At 39.0% G+C, this 19,323-nt stretch overlaps 5 long non-coding RNA genes across 10 annotated transcripts; all 5 read left to right on the forward strand.

Moving 5' to 3' along the window:
* The first annotated feature begins 774 nt into the window (after positions 1–774).
* Positions 775–4,635, forward strand: LOC133472850 (uncharacterized). 5 transcript variants are annotated; one of them, XR_009786876.1, is made up of 7 exons: positions 775–1,026; positions 1,679–3,757; positions 3,823–3,972; positions 4,096–4,158; positions 4,237–4,318; positions 4,388–4,414; positions 4,569–4,635. It is a non-coding gene; the product is annotated as an uncharacterized LOC133472850 (long non-coding RNA). The 5 variants fall into 5 exon arrangements; XR_009786878.1 differs by having other exon boundaries at positions 1,679–3,426; positions 3,614–3,972; XR_009786875.1 differs by having other exon boundaries at positions 1,679–2,937; positions 3,018–3,972.
* A 416-nt stretch (positions 4,636–5,051) lies between these two features.
* On the forward strand, positions 5,052–8,625 carry LOC133472849 (uncharacterized). The gene is made up of 10 exons (XR_009786873.1): positions 5,052–5,125; positions 5,858–5,910; positions 5,980–6,008; positions 6,079–6,204; positions 6,510–6,648; positions 6,918–7,060; positions 7,202–7,271; positions 7,953–8,007; positions 8,077–8,105; positions 8,185–8,625. It is a non-coding gene; the product is annotated as an uncharacterized LOC133472849 (long non-coding RNA).
* A 72-nt stretch (positions 8,626–8,697) lies between these two features.
* On the forward strand, positions 8,698–12,738 carry LOC133472848 (uncharacterized). 2 transcript variants are annotated; one of them, XR_009786872.1, is made up of 9 exons: positions 8,698–8,764; positions 8,852–8,940; positions 9,079–9,220; positions 9,470–9,617; positions 9,752–9,823; positions 10,506–10,560; positions 10,628–10,656; positions 10,734–11,332; positions 12,669–12,738. It is a non-coding gene; the product is annotated as an uncharacterized LOC133472848 (long non-coding RNA). The 2 variants fall into 2 exon arrangements; XR_009786871.1 differs by having other exon boundaries at positions 8,703–8,940.
* Positions 12,739–12,808: 70 nt separating this feature from the next.
* Positions 12,809–16,173, forward strand: LOC133472846 (uncharacterized). The gene is made up of 7 exons (XR_009786869.1): positions 12,809–13,576; positions 13,681–13,802; positions 14,137–14,186; positions 14,816–14,928; positions 15,010–15,568; positions 15,778–15,813; positions 15,931–16,173. It is a non-coding gene; the product is annotated as an uncharacterized LOC133472846 (long non-coding RNA).
* Positions 16,174–17,055: 882 nt separating this feature from the next.
* LOC133472847 (uncharacterized) lies at positions 17,056–18,001 on the forward strand. Its single transcript, XR_009786870.1, has 2 exons — positions 17,056–17,096; positions 17,294–18,001. It is a non-coding gene; the product is annotated as an uncharacterized LOC133472847 (long non-coding RNA).
* Positions 18,002–19,323: the final 1,322 nt, after the last annotated feature.

Raw genomic sequence — 19,323 nt, forward strand, 5'->3', positions numbered from 1 at the left:
TTAAAAACCAAATTTTGGGCTAAAGTAGAGTTGAAAACTTGCTGGAACTTACATGCATGTATGAACTGCAGAAATGAATCTTCACTGACCCCATAATGTATTTGTCGTATGACTTTTAAGGATGTCACTTTGAAAGCTGGAGTGTGCAATGTTTTGAGGGAGGGACTCCATAGTATCGATCAACACAAATAAAAAAACCAAAAAAAATAAAAATAATAATAGTAATTTAGTCTTTTCTTATTTAGGGTGGAGTAGATGGCGGATTGGGTGAGAGGCGCCAAGATGAACTGGACCAGGGTAATAAGGGCATGCACAGACATGAAGAAATGACCATCACAATTAATAGCCCCTCCTCTCCGTGGATGAGTTAGAATTGCACAAAAACCCAGGTAAGAAGTTAGCACGCACCAATAAAAGCATGTGAAATGTGCCCAAAAGTTTAATTGTTTTCCTTTTTCCTGTTTATTTTTGTTACTCTACATATTGTAAACAGATTTCAGAATTTTACATCCTGAATTGTTTATTTTTTTTATTTCTTCAAAGAAAAAAAGAATTGCCAAGATTGAAGGGACGACCTGCGATGTGGAAACGCATGGAGCTCATTCTGAAGGAAATTGGAGGTAAAATCCCAGATGTGACAACTTTTTTTGTTTGTTTTGTGATGCGCCCTGCACACAACACCAACAGCGTATTAAAGGTTAAGGGTTTTTTTCCCCCATCTTTAGTTTTCTTCTTTTGCAGAGCTCGGAAGGACGTGGAATGGGATGAGGAAAAGGAACAATTCCACACCAAGAAGAAAGCGCTACACCGATAAGTTGTTTGTTCATCTATTTGCAGGGCGGATGTAAAGAGTAAACAGGAGGGGGCAGAGTACGGAGGTTTGCCTTGGGTGACAGTTGCTGTGGTAGGTCTGATTGTAACACATTTGAAGGGGTGTTATTTTTATTTGTTTTTTGGCAGCCATCCAAAATAAAAGTGGAAATGCTGTGCCGCTTCAAGAGCCAAACAAGAACTATACAGGGGAGAGTATGTTTTAATTACTTTGTGTTAGTCGACTTCCTCACTAACTCACTGGGTGTGTGTGGACTAACACTGATTTGTGATTATTTTTGTGTACTTAGCTGTGCATCGAGTCACAGTTTAACAATGCTGTTAAACTGAAATGTACTTTTGAAAAATGTGCTTTTGGTTTTTCTTTTTGAGAGAGTGGTAAGTTTCAAGTGTGGTTTTACTATTTGAATTAAACTTGTAGCAATGTTAAAGTGTGACAACATGGACAAGCATACATAACTTGAATTCACTCTAAGGCACTTTAAACAAGGTAGAGTAAGGTTTTCTCATGCAAGTAAGTAAATGTTTGTAATAGTGACTATGTGTTGCAGGCTTTTCACCGGTACAGCTTAGTGGGCTTGTGTCGGTCGACTGCAGCTACAGTTAGTTTTTTTGTGTTTCGAAAGGCCTGATTTTGTCACGATGCTGCGCAGGCATGGGAAGTGTTCGTAGGTCTGATGTTGGACAGAAGTCGCTGCAGTCAAGCGTTGTCGGTGGACTTGCGATGGTCTGGAGTTGTTTGGCTTGTTGTAGTTAAGGATGGCACTTTGAAAACTGGAGTGAGCAGGGTTTTGAGGGAGGACTTCATAGTATAAAATATTTTTTTTCCCCCCCCCTTCTGCCTTAGGGTGGAGGAGATGGCAGATTGGGTGAGAGGCGCCAAGATGAACTGGACCAGGGTAATAAGGGCATGTACAGACAAATCAATGATCAGCACAATGTCTCACTGTAACTCATGCAACCCTGGTATGCATATGAACAGAATAAGGAAATGTTTATTTTTTTTTCAGTGAGTTTGTCCTCTTGGTCAGCGGTAACAGCTAGCGTGTACTCCTGAGAGAAAGCAAACTTGCATGGATCTGCAACCCTGTTGCACTTTCTCCAGTTTACTCAGACTTTAGAAATATTATTTGTAATTCAATTCTGAGATATAATGTAGTTACTGTACATATTAGAGACGCATTTCAGAATTTAACTTCCTGAATTGTGTTTTTGTATTTTTGAAAAGTATTTGCATCAATATTGAAGGGATGACCTGCGATATGGAAATGCATGGAGTTAATTCTGAAGGAAATCAGAGGTAAAATCCCAGATGTGACAGGTGCATTTGTTTTTGTTTTTTGATGCGCCCTGCACACAATGCCAACAGTGTATTAAAGGTTATTAAAAGAGCACTTTGGTGTATTGGGCATTTATTTGTCAGTTGTATTTATTTGATCTCGAATTAAAAGTAATGTAGCTCATCGTTATTGTACTTTATGCAACCCTGTTACCATATTTGAATAGAAAATAATCCTAAATGAGTCAGCTCAAAAGGGTTTGACCCATTTTCCTTTCGAGTTTATGCAATTCTATGCAAAATGTGTGAAATACTTAAATGGGTAAAGTGAAACATGGCATTATTGAAAATTTGGGCATAACAGATTTGGAAAGTTGTTAAAATTTCTATCAAGGGTTTATTCGGAGAATGATTTTATTGTTGAAAAAGGAATTGTATTTCAGAAATCAATATACTTTTTTTTTTCAGGTTGCCCTGTGTTGGTAACAGGGTTGCAACAAGTATTGTAAACATCCAATAAAATATGAAATATAAATTGTAGGCTTGATCTGTAAGCAGCGCTAATCAAGCCTTTGATAGTTTATTACCTACTGGTGAATATGTTGTAGAAATTCAGTGAGTTTATTCAAGATTTGTAAAGTCCAAATGTCTTCCAATTCTGGAATGACCCCGGTTAGGTTTTTGTGATTGCAGGTTGGATGAGGAGGCAAGAAAGAGAATCAGAAGGGGGTAATTAGTGCAAATGTGCATAAATAAAGGTGACATGCTTCAGAGTAATGGTGTGTGTTTGTTTGGTAGAATGGAAGGGGATCTGGATGAAAGAGAAGGTAATGAAACACATTAAGTTAAAAAAATTAAATAAAAATGAAGTTGCATGTTTTTTTTCCCTCTTTATTTTCTTTTGCAGAGCTCGGAAGGACGTGGCCTGGGATGAGGAAAAGGAACAATTCCACACAAAGAATAAAGCGGCACACAAGTTGTTTGTTCATCTATTTGCAGGGTGGATGTAAAGAGTAAACAGGAGGGGGTAGAGTACGGAGCTTTGAGGTTTGCCTTGGTTGACAGTTGCTATGGAAGGTAGTTTGGTGGTAGGTGTTATTGTAACGAGCGCAGGCATGGAAAGTGTCGGGAGAGCTGATGGTTGGGTGTGGCGGTTTGGTTCAGTGGTCTTCACGAAGGAAGGACGGTCGAGGTGGTCCGCGGGTTGTTTGGCCTGTCTCGGTCCCGAGCAGCTCTTTGTTTTGAGTTGACGTTTCCAGAATGAAAGTGGAGATGCTGTGCTGGTTCATGAGCCAAGCGACAACTATACAGGGAGAGTATGTTTTGGTTACTTTGTTTGTCTACTTCCTCACTAACTGATTGGGTGTGCATGCAATAACACAGATTTGTGATTGTATTTGTGTCTTGAGCTGAGCTGAATGTGCTTGTTGCAAGCTTTTCTCTGGTACAGCTTAGTGGCTTGTGTGGGTTGACTGCAGCTACAGTTTTTTTGTGTTTGAAAAGGTCTGATTTGTCACGATGCTGCGCAGGCATGCGAAGTGTTCGTAGGTCTGATGTTGGACAGAAGTCGCTGCAGTCAAGTGTTGTCGGTAGACTTGCGATTGTCTGGAGTTGTTTGGTTTGTTGTTAAGGACGGCAATTTGAAAGGTGAAGTGTGCAGGATTTTGAGGAAGGAATTCATAGTATTGATCATTCCCCCTGTTCTTCCTTAGGGTGGAGGAGATGCCAGCTTGGGTGAGAGGCACCAAGATGAACTGGACCAGGGTAATAAGGACATGCGCAGACAAATCAATGAGCAGCACACAACTAAGAGCTTTCTCCTCTCCCCACCGTGGATGAGGTTGAATTGGCCAAAAACCCAGGTAACGGAAGTCTGCACGCACCAATAAAAGAATGTTAAATGTGTCCAAAAGTAAATTTTTATTTATTTTGTTCTCTTGTAATTATTCATTGTCCTCTTCCCTACTTTTCGTTTTGTGGTGCAGGAAGGGACGAGAGGCATGAAGAGCCACTGGATGAGGGTAATGAGTACAGACGCGTGCAAACAGGTGAGAACCAGCAGACAATTTTATTGTATGTGTTTTTGCACATGAGCTGGATAATCGTTGGACAAAAATAACAAACAGACACACCAGTGGAAGAAGCAAGTGACTACACTACAGCAGGCTTGTTTTTGTTGTTGGAGGCAACAAGGAGAACCAGAACGGGGTAAAACGTGCGAATGTGCAGAAATAAAGGTGACCTGCTACAGACTAATGGTGTGTGCTTGTTTTGTAGAATGGAAGGGGAGCTGGAGGAAAGAAGGTAAGGTTTGCGAAGGAAGGTTGATGATGATCTTGTTTTGCGGCTTGTTTGGGTCCAGAGCAGCTCTTTGTTTTGAGTTGACGTGTACAGTGTTGGCTTTGAATAACTTATCAAGTTGATCAAAACAAAAGTGAATATTTATTTATTTTTTCAGGGTGAAGACCAGCAATTGTTCATCACCGGCACTCAGTTCCAACATGAACAGCTTTTTCTCTCTTGAGGCAAGTTTGCAAATCAATTGCAACGTCACTTCTGATAGCCATTGCAGTGAGTGAAGTCATTAAACCAAAACCAAAAGCAAATTTTTAGCTCAAGTATGGTTGAAAAGTTACTGGAAGTTACGTGCATGTATTAACTAACAATGCAGATATGAATATTCACCGACCCCTTAATGTATTTGTCATATGACCTTTAAGGATGTCACTTTGAAAGCTGGAGTGTGCAATGTTTTGAGGGAGGGACTCTATAGTATCGATGTAGTTTGAATTGCACAAAAACCCAGGTAATAAGTCTGCACGCACCAATAAAAGCATGTGAAATGTGTCCAAAAGTTTTTTTGTTTAATTTTGTGACTGTATATATTGTAAACACATTTTGGAATTTTACATCCTGAATGGTTTGTTTTTGATTTGTTAAAAGTATTGGCATCGAGATTGAAGGGAAGACCTGTGATATGGAAGCGCATGGAGCTCATTCTGAACGAAATCAGAGGTAAAATCCCAGATGTGACAACTGCATTTTTTTGTTTGTTTTGTGATGTGCGCTGTACGCAGTACCAACAGCGTATTAAAGGTTATTTAAAGAACACTTTGGTGTATTGGGCATTTATTTCAGTAGTTTTATTTGGTGATCTATAATGAAAAGTAATGTAGCTAGTCATTATCGTACTTTATGCAACCATGTTACCATATTAGAATAGATAATAATCCTAAATGACTCTCAGCTCAAAAGGGTTTGACCCATTTCCTTTCGAGTTTATGCAATTATATGCAAAATGCGTTAGAGTAAATATTTTAAAATTAATTGGTAGTGAAACATGGCATTATAGAAAAGTTGGGCAAAACGGATTTTGAAAGTTGTTAAAATGTAAATGAAGTGTTTATTCAGAGAATGTTATTTGATTTACTTGATGAAAAAGGAATTGTAATTCAGAAATGAATGTACTTTTTTTTCCAGGTTGCCCTGTGTTGGTAACAGGGTTGCGCGAAGTATTGTAAACATTTAATAAATTCAGAAGGAAAAATTTTACCATTTGATCTGTAAGTGGCGCTAATCAAGCCTTTGATAGTTTATTACCTATTGGTGAATATGTAGTAGAATATCAGAAAAGTGTATTTTATTTAATTTTTGTATTATTTATTTATTTAATTTTTTTTTTTGATTTGTGAAGCTCAAATGTCTTCTAATTCTGGAATGACCCAAGTTAGTTTTTTGTGATTGCAGGTTGGAGGAGAATGAGATGTTTGGGTGAGGAGGCAAGAGAGAACCAGAATGCGGTAATTAGTGCAAATGTGCATAAATAAAGGTGACATGCTTCATTGTAATGGTGTGTGCTTGTTTTGTAGAGTGGAAGGGGAGCTGGATGAAATAAAAGGTAATGAAAGACATTAACTGAAAATGAAATGAAGTGGCACGCTTTTTTCCTGTATTTTCTTCTTTTGCAGAGCTCGGAAAGGATGTGGAATGGGATGAGGAAAATGAACAATTCCACACCGAGAATAAAGCGGCACACAAGTTGTTTGTTCATCTATTTGCAGGCTGGATGTAAAGAGTAAACAGGAGGGGGCAGAGTAAGGAGCTTTGAGGTTTGCCTTGGTTGACAGTTGCTATGGAAGGTAGTTTGGTGGTAGGTCTGATTATCATGACAGCAGGCATGGAAAGTGTCGGTAGAGTGGATAGTTGGATGCGGTGGTTTGGTTCAGTGGTGTTTGCAAGGAAGGCAGGTTGATGATGATCCGTAGGTTGTTTGGCTTGTTTCAGTCCCGAGCAGCTCTTTGTTTTGAGTTGACGTTTACAGTGTAGTCTTTAAATGACTTATCAAGTTGATCAAAACAAAAGTGAATATTTGAATATATATATATATTTTATTTTTCAGGGTGAATGCCAACAATTGTACAAAACCGGCACGAAGTTCCAACATGAACAGCTTTTTCTCCCTTGAGTCAAGTTTGCAAATCAATTGCAACGTCACTTCCGATCGCCCTTGCAGTGGGTGGAGTAACTGCACGCTTCGGGTATGTTTGGGGAGGGCTCCATATGCGTCATTAAAAACCAAATTTTGGGCTAAAGTATGGTTGAAAACTTGCTGGAAGTTGTGTGCATGTATTAACTAACAATGCAGATATGAATATTCACTGACGCCATAATGTATTTGTCATATGACCTTTAAGGATGTTACTTTGAAAGCTGGAGTGTGCGATGTTTTGAGGGAGGGAATCCATAGTATTGATCAACACAATAATAATAATAATAAAAAAATAATTTTGTCCCTCTTATTACTTAGGGTGGAGTCTATGGAAGTTCAGGTCAGAGGCTCCAAGATGAATTGGACCAGGGTAATAAGGACATGCACAGACAAATCAATAAATGACCACAACTAATAGCCCTCCGAATCCGTGGATGAGTTTGAATTGCGCAAAAACCCAGGTAACAAGTCTGCATGCACCAATAAAAGCACGTGAAATGTGGCCAAAAATTTTTTTTCCTTTGTTTCATTTTGTTACTGTACATATTGTAAACACATTTGTGAATTTTACATCCTGAATTATTTTTTTTATTTCTTCAAAGAAAAAAAGAATTGGCATCAAGATTGAAGGGATGACCTGTGATATGGAGGTCATTTTGAAGGAAATGAGAGGTAAAATCCCAGATGTGACAACTTAATTTTTGTTTTGTGATGCGCTCTGTACACAATACCAACAGCGTATTAAAGGTTATTCAAAGAACACTTTGGTGTATTGGGCATTTATTTGTCTTTTTTTTCAATTTAATGATCTGTAATTAAAGCTAATGTAGCTAGTCATTATTGTACTTTATGCAACCCTGTTATGTTATCATTTGAATTGAAACTAATCCTAAATGACTCTCAGCTCAAAAGGGTTTGACCCATTTTACTTTCGAGTTTATGCAATATGTAAAATGCGTGAGTAAATATTGTTCTATAAATGCTTAAATTGGTAGTGAAACATGGCATTATTGAAAAGTAGGGCAAAACAGATTTTAGTAAGTTGTTAAAATGTAAATGAAGTTTTTATTCAGAGAATGTTATTTGATTTACTTGTTGAAAAAGGAATTATTTTTCAGAAATCAATGTAGTTTTTTTCACGTTGCCCTGTGTTGGTAAGAGGGTTGCAGCAAGTATTGTAAACACCAAATTATGAAATAAAAATTGTACCCTTGATCTGTAAGTGGCGCTAATGAAGCCTTTGATAGTTTATTGGTGAACATGAATCAGAATAGTGAGTTTTTTTTTCCAGATTTCTGAAGCCAAATGTCTTCCAATTCTGGTGTGATCCAGGTTAGTTTTTTGTGATTGCAGGTTGGAGGATGATGAGACGTTTGGGTGAGGAGGCAAGAAAGAGAACCAGAATGGGGTAATTAGCGCAAATGTGCATAAATAAAGGTGCCATGCTTCAGAGTAATGGTGTGTGGTTGTTTTGTAGAATGGAAGGGGAGCTGGATGAAAGAGAAGGTAATGAAATACATGAACTGAAAAAAATTTTAATAATGAATTGGCATGCTTTTTTTTCACTGTTTATGTTCTTTTGCAGAGTTTGGAAGGACGTGGAATGGGATGAGGAAAAGGAAGAATTCCACATCAAGAATAAAGCGCCACAGATAAGTTGTTTGTTAATCTATTGGCAGGGCGGATGTAAACAGGAAGGGGCAGAGTACGGAGCTTTGCCTTGGTTGACAGTTGCTATGGAAGGTAGTTTGGTGGTAGGTCTGATTGTAATGAGGGCAGGCATTGAAAGTGTCCGTAGAGTTGATAGTTGGACGTGGTGGTTGTTGCGAAGGAAGGTTGAGATGGTCGGCAGGTTGTTTGGCTTGTTTCAGTCTCGAGCTGCTCTTTGTTTTGAGTAGACGTTTACAGTGTAGACTTTAAATGACTTATCAAGTTGATCAAAACAAAACTGAATAGTTTTTTAGGGTGAAGACCAACAATTGTTACACAACGGGCACGCAGTTCCAAGATGAACAGCATCTTCTCCCTTGAGGCAAGTGTGCAAGTAATGTGCATTATCGCTGACAACACATTTGAAGGTGTCTATTTGTTTTTTGGCAGCAATGAAGAATAAAAGTGGAAATGCTGCGCCGCTTCAAGACCCAAGCAACAATGAAACAGGGAGAGTATGTTTTAGTTACTTTGTGTTAGTGTATTAAGTCACTGGGTGTGCATGGACTAACACTGATTTGTGATTATTTTTGTGTACCGAGTTGAAGGTGACCTACTCCTGCGACTTGTCTGCTTGTTTTGGAGAATGCAAGAGCAGTTGGAGGAAAGAAGATAAGGTTTACGAAGCAAGGTTGATGATCTGCAGTTTGTTTGGCTTGTTTTTGGTCCAGAGCAGCTGTTTGTTTTGAGTTGATGTGTACAGTGTAGGCTTTGAATAACTTGTCAAGTTGATCAAAACAAAAGTGAATATTTTATTTATTTTTTTCAGGGTGAAGAGCAACAATTGTACATAACCGGCACGAAGTATCAACAGGAACAGCTTTTTCTCCCTTGAGGCAAGTTTGCAAATAATCAATTGCAACGTCACTTCCGATCGCCCTCGCAGTGGGTGGAGTAACCGCACGCTTCGGGTATGTTTGGGGAGGGCTCCTTATGCGTCATTAAAAACCAAATTTTTAGCTAAAGTATGGTTGAAAATGTGCTGGAAGTTACGTGCATGTATTAACTAACAATGCAGATATGAATAATCACCGACCCCCATAATGTTTGTCATGACCTTTCAGGATGTCACTTTGAAAGTTGGAGTGTGCAATGTTTTGAGGGAGGGACTCCATAGTATGGATCAACACACTAATAATTTTGTCCCTCTTCTTACTTAGGGTGGAGTAGATGGCGGATCGGGTGAGAGGCGCCAAGATGAATTGGACCAGGGTAATAAGGGCATGCACAGACAAATGAAGAAATGACCATCACAACTAATAGCCCCCCCCTTCCCTGTGGATGGGTTTGAATTGCACAAAAACCCAGGTAACAAGTCTGCACGCACCAATAGAAGCATGTGAAATGTGTCCAAAAGTTTTGTAGTTTAATTTTGTGACTACATATTGTAAAGACCTTTCTGAATTGTACATCCTGAATTGTTTGTTTTTTTATTTCTTAAGTATTGGCATCAAGATTGAAGGGACGACCTGTGATATGGAAGTGCATGGAGCTCATTTTGAAGGAAATCGGAGGTAAAATCCCAGATGTGACAACTGCATTTGTCTTTGTTTGTTTTGTGATGTGCTGTACGCAGTCCCAACAGTGTATTAAAGGTTATTCAAAGAACACTTTGGTGTATTGGGCATTTATTTCAGTGTTTTTATTTGATGATCTATAATTAAAACTAATGTAGCGAGTCATTATCGTACTTTATTCAACCCTGTTACCATATTTGAATTGAAAATAATTGTAAATGACTTAGCTCAAAAGGGTTTGACCCATTTCGAGTTTATGCAATTATATGCAAAATGCGTGGCAATAAATACTTGGTAAAGTGAAATGGCATTATTGAAAAGTTGGGCATAACCGATTTGGAAAGTAAAAATTTATATCAAGGGTTTATTGGGAGAATGTTATTTTATTTAGTTGATGGAAAAAGGAATTGTAATTCAGAAATCAATGTACTTTTGTTTTTTCAGGTTGCCTTGTGTTGGTAACAGGGTTGCGCCAAGTATTGTAAACATCAAATAAATTCTGAAATAAAAATAGTACCATTGATATGTAAGTGGTGCTAATCAAGCCTTTGATAGTTGATTACGTATTGGTGAATATGTAGTAGAAAATCCGAAAAGTTTTTTTTTTTTTTTTAAGATTTGTGAAGCCCAAATGTCCTCCAATTTTGGAATGACCCAGGTTAGTTTTTTGTGATTGCAGGTTGGAGGAGGATGAGATGTCTGGGTCAGGAGGCAAGAAAGAGAACCAGAATGGGGTAATTAGTGCAAATGTGCATCAATAAAGGTGACATGCTTCAGAGTAATGGTGTGTTTGTTTTGTAGAGTGGAAGGGGAGATGGATGAAAGAGAAGGTAATGAAACACATTAACTGAAAAAAAATAGAAATGAAGTGGTACGCTTTTTTTTCCTCTATTTTCTTCTTTTGCAGAGCTCGGAAAGGATGTGGAATGGGATGAGGAAAAGGAAGAATTCCACACACAGATAAGTTGTTTGTTCATATATTGGCAGGGCGGATGTAAAGTGTAAACGGGAGGGGGCAGAGTACGGAGCTTTGAGGTTTTTCTTGGTTGACGGTTGCTATGGAAGGTAGTTCTGATTGTAACGAGGGCAGGCATGGAAAGTGTCGGGAGAGTTGATGGTTGGACGTGGTGATTTGGTTCAGTGGTTTGTGAAGGAAGGAAGGTTGAGATGGTTGTTAGGCTTGTCTCTGTCCCGAGCAGCTCTTTGTTTTGGGTTGATGTGTACAGTGTAGACTTTGAATCACCTATCAAGTTGATGAAAACAAAAGTGAAAATATATATATTTATATGTATTTGTATATTTTTTTTTCCCAGGGTGAAGACCAACAATTGTACACAACCGGCACGAAGTTCCAACAGGAATGGCTTCTTTTCCCTTGAGTCAAGTTTGCAAATCAATTGCAACGTCACTTCCGATCGCCCTCGCAGTGGGTGGAGTAACCGCACGCTTCGAAGGGACGACCTGTGATATGGAAGCGCATGGAGCTCATTCTGAAGGAAATCGGAGGTAAAATCTCAGATGTGACAACTGCCTTTGTTTGTTTTGTGATGCGCCCTGCACACAATACCAATAGCGTATTAAAGGTTATTCAAAGAACACTGGTGTATTGGGCATTTATTTGATGTATAATTAAAAGTAATGTAGCTTGTCATTATCATACTTTATGCAACCCTGTTACTATATCATTTGAATTGCAAATAATCCTAAATGACTCAGCTCAAAAGGGTTTGACCCATTTTCCTTTCGAGTTTATGCAATTGTATGCAAACTGTGTTAGAGTAAAAATTGTACAATAAATTGGTAAAGTGAAACATGGCATTATGAAAAAGTTGGGCAAAACACTGAAAGCTGTTAAAATAAATTTAAATGAAGTGTTTATTTGGTGAAGGTTATTTTCTTGACTTGATGGAAAAGGAATGAAATATCAATGTACTTTTTTTTCCAGGTTGCCCCAAGTATTGTAAACATCAAATAAATTCAGAAAGAATTGTATCATTGATCTGTAAGCGGCGCTAATTAAGCCTTTGATAGTTTTTTACGTATTGGTGAATATGTAGTAGAAAATCAGAAAAGTGAGTTTATTTGTCATGATTTCTGAAGCCCAAATATGTTCTAATTCTGGAATGACCCAGGTTAGTTTTTAGTGATTGCGGGTTGGAGGAGTACGGAAGCGTATTGCATTTACTTGGAAAAGGCAAAAAAATAATTTATTTTTCTCAGTCAATTTTTTTTAGGGCTTTGTTTTTAAATAGATTTATTTTTGTTTTTCTGACGTGATTTTTTTCCACCATTTTTTTTGGACACCTTGAGTTCACGTGAGGAACTGCAAGTGACTCTTTGTGGATTCCGTCGTAAGCGACAGTTTGATCGAGTTTTATTTTTGTATGGGTTTAAGACACTGGGAGATACTCCTGTCTTTGAGTTAAATAGATGGTATTGTTATTAGTTTATTGGAATTACGCAGGTACCTGTGGTCTTTGCGTTTGTTCAGGAAGAAAGCCCATTCAGATCTGCTAGATGCAGCAATGTTTGTCCAGAATCAGTTGGGCACACAAGTGAATCTATTTGCAGGGCGGATGTAAAGAGTAAACAGGAAGGGGCAGAGTACGGAGTTTTGCCTTGGTTGACAGTTGCGATTGTAATGAGGGCAGGCATGGAAAGTGTCGCTTGAGTTGATGGTTCAGGGGTTGTTGTGAAGGAAGGTTGAGATGGTCTGCAGGTTGTTAGGCTTGTCTCTCTCCCGAGCAGCTCTTTGTTTTGAGTTGATGTTTACAGTGCAGGCTGTGAATGAGGAATTTATCCTCTTGATCAATACAAAACTAAATAGTTCTATTTTATTCAGGGTGAAGACCAACAATTGTACACAACCGGCATGCCGTTACAAGATGAACAGCTTCTTCTCCCTTGAGGCAAGTGTGCAAGTCGTGTATTATCGATAAGACATTTGAAGGTGTTATGTATTTAAAATATTTTTATTTCAGTCATCTAGAGTGAAGATGGAAATGCTGTGCCGCTTGAAGAGTCAAGCAGCAACTATACAGGGAGAGTATGTTTTAGTTACTTTGTGTATGTGTTCACTAACTCACTGGGTGTGCATGGACTAACACCGATTTGTGATTATTTTTGTGTACTGACTTGCGCTTCGAGTCAAGCCAACAATGTTGTTAAACTGAAATGTACTCTTGAAAAATGTGGTTTGGATTTTGTTTGGGAGGGAATGGTAAGTTGTTTAGTGTGGGTTTTTCAACTTGAATGAAACTGTTAAAGTGGGACTGTATGTATAAACAATGGAGAGTAAGGTTTTGGAATGCCAGCAAGCAAATGTTTGTAACCGTGCCAATGTGCTTGTTGCGGGCTTTTCACTGGTACAGCTGAGTGTCTTGGTCGACTGTTGCTACAGTTTGTTTTTTGTGTTTAGAAAGGTCTGAGTGGTAATGATGCTGCGCAGGCATGGGAAGCGTTTGTAGGTGTGATGTCGGACAGACGTCGCTGCAGTTAAGTGTTGTCGGTGGACTTGCGATGGTCTGGAGTGTGCAGTGCAGGGTTTTGAGGGAGGACTCCATAGTGTTTCTCTTCTCCCCTCTCCCTCCTTCTTCCTTTAGGGTAGAGTCGATGTCGGATCGGGTGAGAGGTGCCAAGATGAACTGGACTAGAGTAATAAGGACATGCACAGACAAATCAATAAATGACCGTCACAACTAATAGCCCCCCCCCTCCCTGTGGATGAGTTTGAAAAGCACAAAAACTCAGGTAACAAGTTTGCACGGACCAATAAAAGCATGTGAAATGTGCCCATTTGTTTTCTCTCCAAATCTTTAATTGTCCTCTTCTCTACTTGCTGTGTTGCTGAATAGAGTTGAAGTAATCATTCTTCATGGGATGTATGTCCCACAAGGTGCACGGAACCCGAAGAAAGCAGTGACTCACGATACGCTGGACTTGACATCAGTTTTCCAAAAGAATGGGCAGAACAAAGGTATGTACTCGGTTTTATTTTTTACTATTGTTAGCTTTGATTGACTGTCATTCATGCAACCCTGTTATGCATATGAATAGATTAAGAAATTAATTAGTAGTTTTTTCAAGTGAGGTTGTTGTTGGTCAACGGCAACATCTTGCTTGTACTCTTGAGAGAATGCTAACATTTGTATGGATTTGCAACCCTGTTGCGCCTTCTCCAGTTTACTCAGACTTTAAATTATATCTTAGATAATGTAAATAGTTGAATTACAAATAATATTTGTAGTTACTCTATTGGAAACACATTTCAGAATTTTACCTCCTGAATTGTTTGTTTTCTTTCTTAAAAGAATTTGCATGGAGATTGAAGGGACGACCTGCGATATGGAAACGCATGGAGGTAAAATCCAAGATGTGGCAACTGCATTCTTTTTTTAGTTTTGTGATGCGCCCTGCACACTACCAACAGTGTATTAAATGTTATTCAAAGAATAGTTTGGTGTATTGAGCTATAATTAAAAGTAATGTAGCGAGTCATTATTGTACTTTATTGAACCCTGTTACCATATTTGAAAATAATCTAAATGATTTTCAGCTAAAAAGGGCTTTGACCCATTTTCCTTGAGTTTATGCAATATGCAAATTGCGTTAGAGTAAATATTGTACAATAAATACTGAAATTGGTAAAGTGAAACATGGCATTATTGAAAAGTTGGGCACAACAGTTTTGGAAAGTGAAAATTAATTTATATCAAGTGCTTATTCAGAGAATGTTACGTTATTTACTTGTTGAATAATTTTTCAGAAAGCAATGTCCTTTTTTTTCAGTTTGCCCAGTGTTGAAGCAAGTATTGTAAACACCAAATAAAATTTGTACCATTGATATGTAAGCGGCGTTAATGAAGCTTTTGATAGTTTATTAGTGAACATGTAGCAGAAAATCAGAAAAGTGAGTTAATTTTTCAGGATTTCTGAAGCTCAAATGTTTTCCAATTCTGGAATGACCCAGGTTTGTTTTTGTGATTGCAGGTTGGAGGATGAGATGGTGAGCAAGAGAACCAGAATTGGGTAATTAATGCAAATGTGCATCAATAAAGGTGACATGTTTCAGAGAGTGGAAGGGGAGCTGGATGAAAGAAAAGGTAATGAAACACATTAACTAAAAAAAAATAAAATAAAATGAAGTGAGATGGTTTTTTTTACCTCTTTATTTTCTTTTGCAGAGCTCGGAAGGACGTGGCATGGGATGAGGAAAAGGAACAATTCCACACTGAGAATAAAGCGGCTCACAGATAAGTAGTTTGTTCATGTATTCGCAGGGTGGAAGTAAAGCGTAAACCGGAGGGGGCAGAGTATGGAGCTTTGCCTTGGTTGACAGTTGCTGTGGAAGGTAGTTTGGCGGTAGGTGTGATTGTCATGATGGCAGGCAAGGAAAGTGTCGGTAGAGTTGATAGTTGGATGTGGTGGTTTGGTTGAGTGGTCTTTGCGAAGGAAGGAAGGTTGAGATGGTCCACAGGTTGTTAGGCTTGTCTTCGTCCCGAGCAGCTCTTTGTTTTGAGTGAGGACTTTATCAACACAAAACTGAATACTTGTATTTTCTTAAGGGTGAAGACCAACTGTGATGCAGTTCCAAGATGAACAGCATCTTCTCACTTGAGGCAAGTGATGTGCATTATCTGACAAAACATTTGAAGGTGTCTGTTTTTAGTTTTTGGCAGCAATCCAGAATAAGTGGAAATGATGTGCCACTTCAAGAGCCAAGGCAACACTGCTATTGAACAGGTTTGAGTTAAATGTGCTTTTGATTATTTTTCTTTGGGAGGGAATGGTAAAGGTTTAGTCCTTTTACTATTTGAATTAAACTTGCAACATGTACACAATGCAGTAAGATTAAAGTTGAGTGGAAGGCACTTAAAAGAAACAGGTTTTTTAAGCTATGTTTTGTCATGGGAGTAAGCATATTTGTAATGGTGGTAATGTGCTTGTTGCAGGCTTTTCATGGGCAGAGGAGCAACGTGGGAGGAAAGGTTTGTGCATGTTCACACTTTGGTGTTTAAGTTGGATATGCATGTTTAAAAACTACATGAATTTGATTTAGAATTTTCTGTGGTCTTATTTGTAATTTTGTCAATCTGTTCATGTAGGAGTATTTTCCACCATGGCTGTGTTTGGATGGCACAAAACCCTAGGTAACAAGTCTGAAATGATGCTTAAGAGTTAATTTTGTTTCCCAAAGGTGATTGTCCTCTTCCTGAGTTGCAGGATGGGACACACCCATGTGAGACCAGGCATTGTATGTTTTTGCAGGATCATGGCAAGTGCTGTTTCAAGAGCCAAGCAGCAGTGAAGAAGAAGAAGAAGAAGAAGAAGAAGAAGAAGAAGAAGAAGAAGAAGAAGAAGAAGAAGAAGAAGAAGAAGAAGAAGAAGAAGAAGAAGAAGAAGAAGAAGAAGAAGAAGAAGAAGAAGAAGAAGAAGAAGAAGAAGAAGAAGAAGAAGAAGAAGAAGAAGAAGAAGAAGAAGAAGAAGAAGAAGAAGAAGAAGAAGAAGAAGAAGAAGAAGAAGAAGAAGAAGAAGAAGAAGAAGAAGAAGAAGAAGAAGAAGAAGAAGAAGAAGAAGAAGAAGAAGAAGAAGAAGAAGAAGAAGAAGAAGAAGAAGAAGAAGAAGAAGAAGAAGAAGAAGAAGAAGAAGAAGAAGAAGAAGAAGAAGAAGAAGAAGAAGAAGAAGAAGAAGAAGAAGAAGAAGAAGAAGAAGAAGCATCATCATCATCATCATCATCATCATCATCATCATCATCATCATCATCATCATCATCATCATCATCATCATCATCATCATCATCATCATCATCATCATCATCATCATCATCATCATCATCATCATCATCATCATCATCATCATCATCATCATCATCATCATCATCATCATCATCATCATCATCATCATCATCATCAAACTCCCCCTCACAATATGTTTGGGCCTGCCATCTTCCCCCACCATCGGCACCAACTCAACACCAGGTGGTGATCCGTTGGCAGCTCCTCACTTCTCTTTGCCAAGCGCACCCTTATGCTTTAACACGGTGTTTGTTATAGATAATCCGTGATGAGCACTCTGGAGTTGCCCACGGTGAAATGCATGGGTCCTGACTGTTCGCGTCTATGCACCAAACACCATTTGAGTACCCACCCTTCTTGGAATCGTTGGAGAGCTTCAATGCTCACGTGGACAATGAGACCTGAAAGAGCGATCTGTTACTGGACTACTGTGCTCAGCATGGATTGTCCATAATGAACATGTTGGCTTTGTAAAGGTATGTTTGCCTCTGTTCTTTTTAGGGAATAAGTTAGCCTTGATTGAATGTCTCACTGTTTAAAAGACTGTCAATGGTGAGCTTGGAATCCTGAGAGAAAAGCTATTAGTATGGATTTGCAACTCCAAAATGTACTTTGAGATAATGTTACTGTACATATTGTAAACATTTGTGAATTGTTTTCCTTTTGTTCACAGAAAGAAAACTGTCTTCCAGAAGTTTAGAGGTCCTCTCTCCAACATCAGACAACAGTATGCAGCACCTCCCAGAAAACTGGTCCCATCAACAGGCGTCTATCACGTGGGAGAAGAATTGGCAAGATTAAAGGGACGCTCTGCTATATGGAAACATCCCAGATGCGTCCTGCACCGCACAAATTATGTGGAAAGTGACCTTTTTAAGAGGAGGAACTTGGAATTCTTTTTTCTGGCTTTTGAGGGAGGATTGGTATCTCTGCTGACCATCATAGAAGACCAATGTTCTAAAGCAGATGACAAGTTTTAAGGGAACCCAGTCAAAGGTTTAAAAGCAATGTTCTGACCCAAGGGGAAAGTTTGACAGGTCATTTATTTGATGATCTATAATGAAAACTGATGTAGCTACTTTATGCAAATCTGTTACCATATTTTAATAGTGAAATTGGTCATCATTTAGGATTATTTTCAATTTATTGTACAATATTTAAGACATTTTGCAGAAAGGAAAATAAGTCTAGGTCAAATGTGCTTTACTTACAGAACATTACATAGATTTCTGAAATGCTATTCTTTTCCATGAAATAAATATTGTACCATTGATCTGGAGGATGAGACAGCAACGAGACCCAGAATGTGGTCATTTGCACAGAGTAATGGTGTGTACTTGTTTTGTAGAATGGAAGGGAATTAAATACATGTTCAGATTTATTGCTTTTTGCAGCCTCAACAGGTAAGCTCAGAGTTTCCAGCAGAGACGTAGTCTCTCTGTGAGCCACTCACCCTATTTCTAAGGGAGAGCCCAGAGAAAAGGCATTTTGGCCACAGGGTCTTATTTACACTGTCGATTGCCCGTTCCATTCGTCCCTCACTTGTGAACGAGACCAAGATCTTTGAGCTCCTCCACCCTTTTAGATTTGGAGGCGTTGATGCTCATCATACTCTGCTGCGACCCACCACAACAGCATTATGTTAAAGTCAGGTGACTGTTCAGGGTAGCCACTCTTAGAATGTAATGTTGCTATTTTCAGAGTGGGCTGCTTTACATAAAGCACTTGGACTTGAACCGGGCAGTTTAGCTTTCAACCAACCCCAAACAGGTGAGCTAAGCAGTGTTTCTCAAAATAGCTCAGGTGAACCTGGTTGTGCATCCAAGTATTTGGGCCTTTCAAAGGAACACGTTACATTTGAAAGGCCCAGTGTTGCAGCCCATGTGGCTCAGTGCATTCCTGTGCCAGGTTTCAAACCCTGTTATGTCAAGGTGGAACTGATTTGGACGTGTCACATTTCGCTTACCCGCAAGACCGATGGGGAGAAATGTCCATTTAAAGGGTCAAGCTCCCTCCTTTTTCCAGGAGCTGTTCAGCCGGTGTCGAGATAAATTCGCCTAGGTGTGCTAACTGCCTTTAGTTTTATGGAGCCAATCCAGTCTGCCCTCACTTATCACCCCTTGAAGACTAAACCGCACCAAGTGAAAGGCTAATATTGTGAGTGCTTCATCCCTTAAAACTCCATTGCACTTGTTAAAGACCTAGGAAATTTATTTGAGTGATCAAGTCCTACGGAGCCGTAATGCCAATTAATCATTTGGAATATAACAATTACTGGACAGCTGACGAGCCCTCTTCCCTATCCACACAATGTCAATAGCGGTTCTTTTAGTCTTACCCAATTAAAGAGGAAAATTCAAAGATGAAGTCCTCCTGCCACCCCATCCCTGATCATTGCAAGGAAAAAAAGTCTCTCCCACCTTTTTGGAAGATGAGAGCCCCGTGCTTGGGCTGAGACCTCCCCTTTGTTAGCGACATGCACCTTTCTTCCCCTCACAGTGACCTGACATAACTGGAGTTGAAGCGTCATCCTGACCTATTATTTGCTCACCCAAATAGGCTTTGAAGGCCCTTGCACGATATACTGATCATACATAGACTTATTTGTGCACTGTTATGTTGTGTAACCTAACCTCAGTATTAAAATGTTCTGATATTCACGTAACTGTGAAACCTACGTCAGCCGCAAAACAGGATGTTTCT

Source organism: Phyllopteryx taeniolatus, chromosome 23, assembly GCF_024500385.1.
Source record: "Phyllopteryx taeniolatus isolate TA_2022b chromosome 23, UOR_Ptae_1.2, whole genome shotgun sequence".
Lineage (NCBI taxonomy): Eukaryota > Metazoa > Chordata > Actinopteri > Syngnathiformes > Syngnathidae > Phyllopteryx > Phyllopteryx taeniolatus.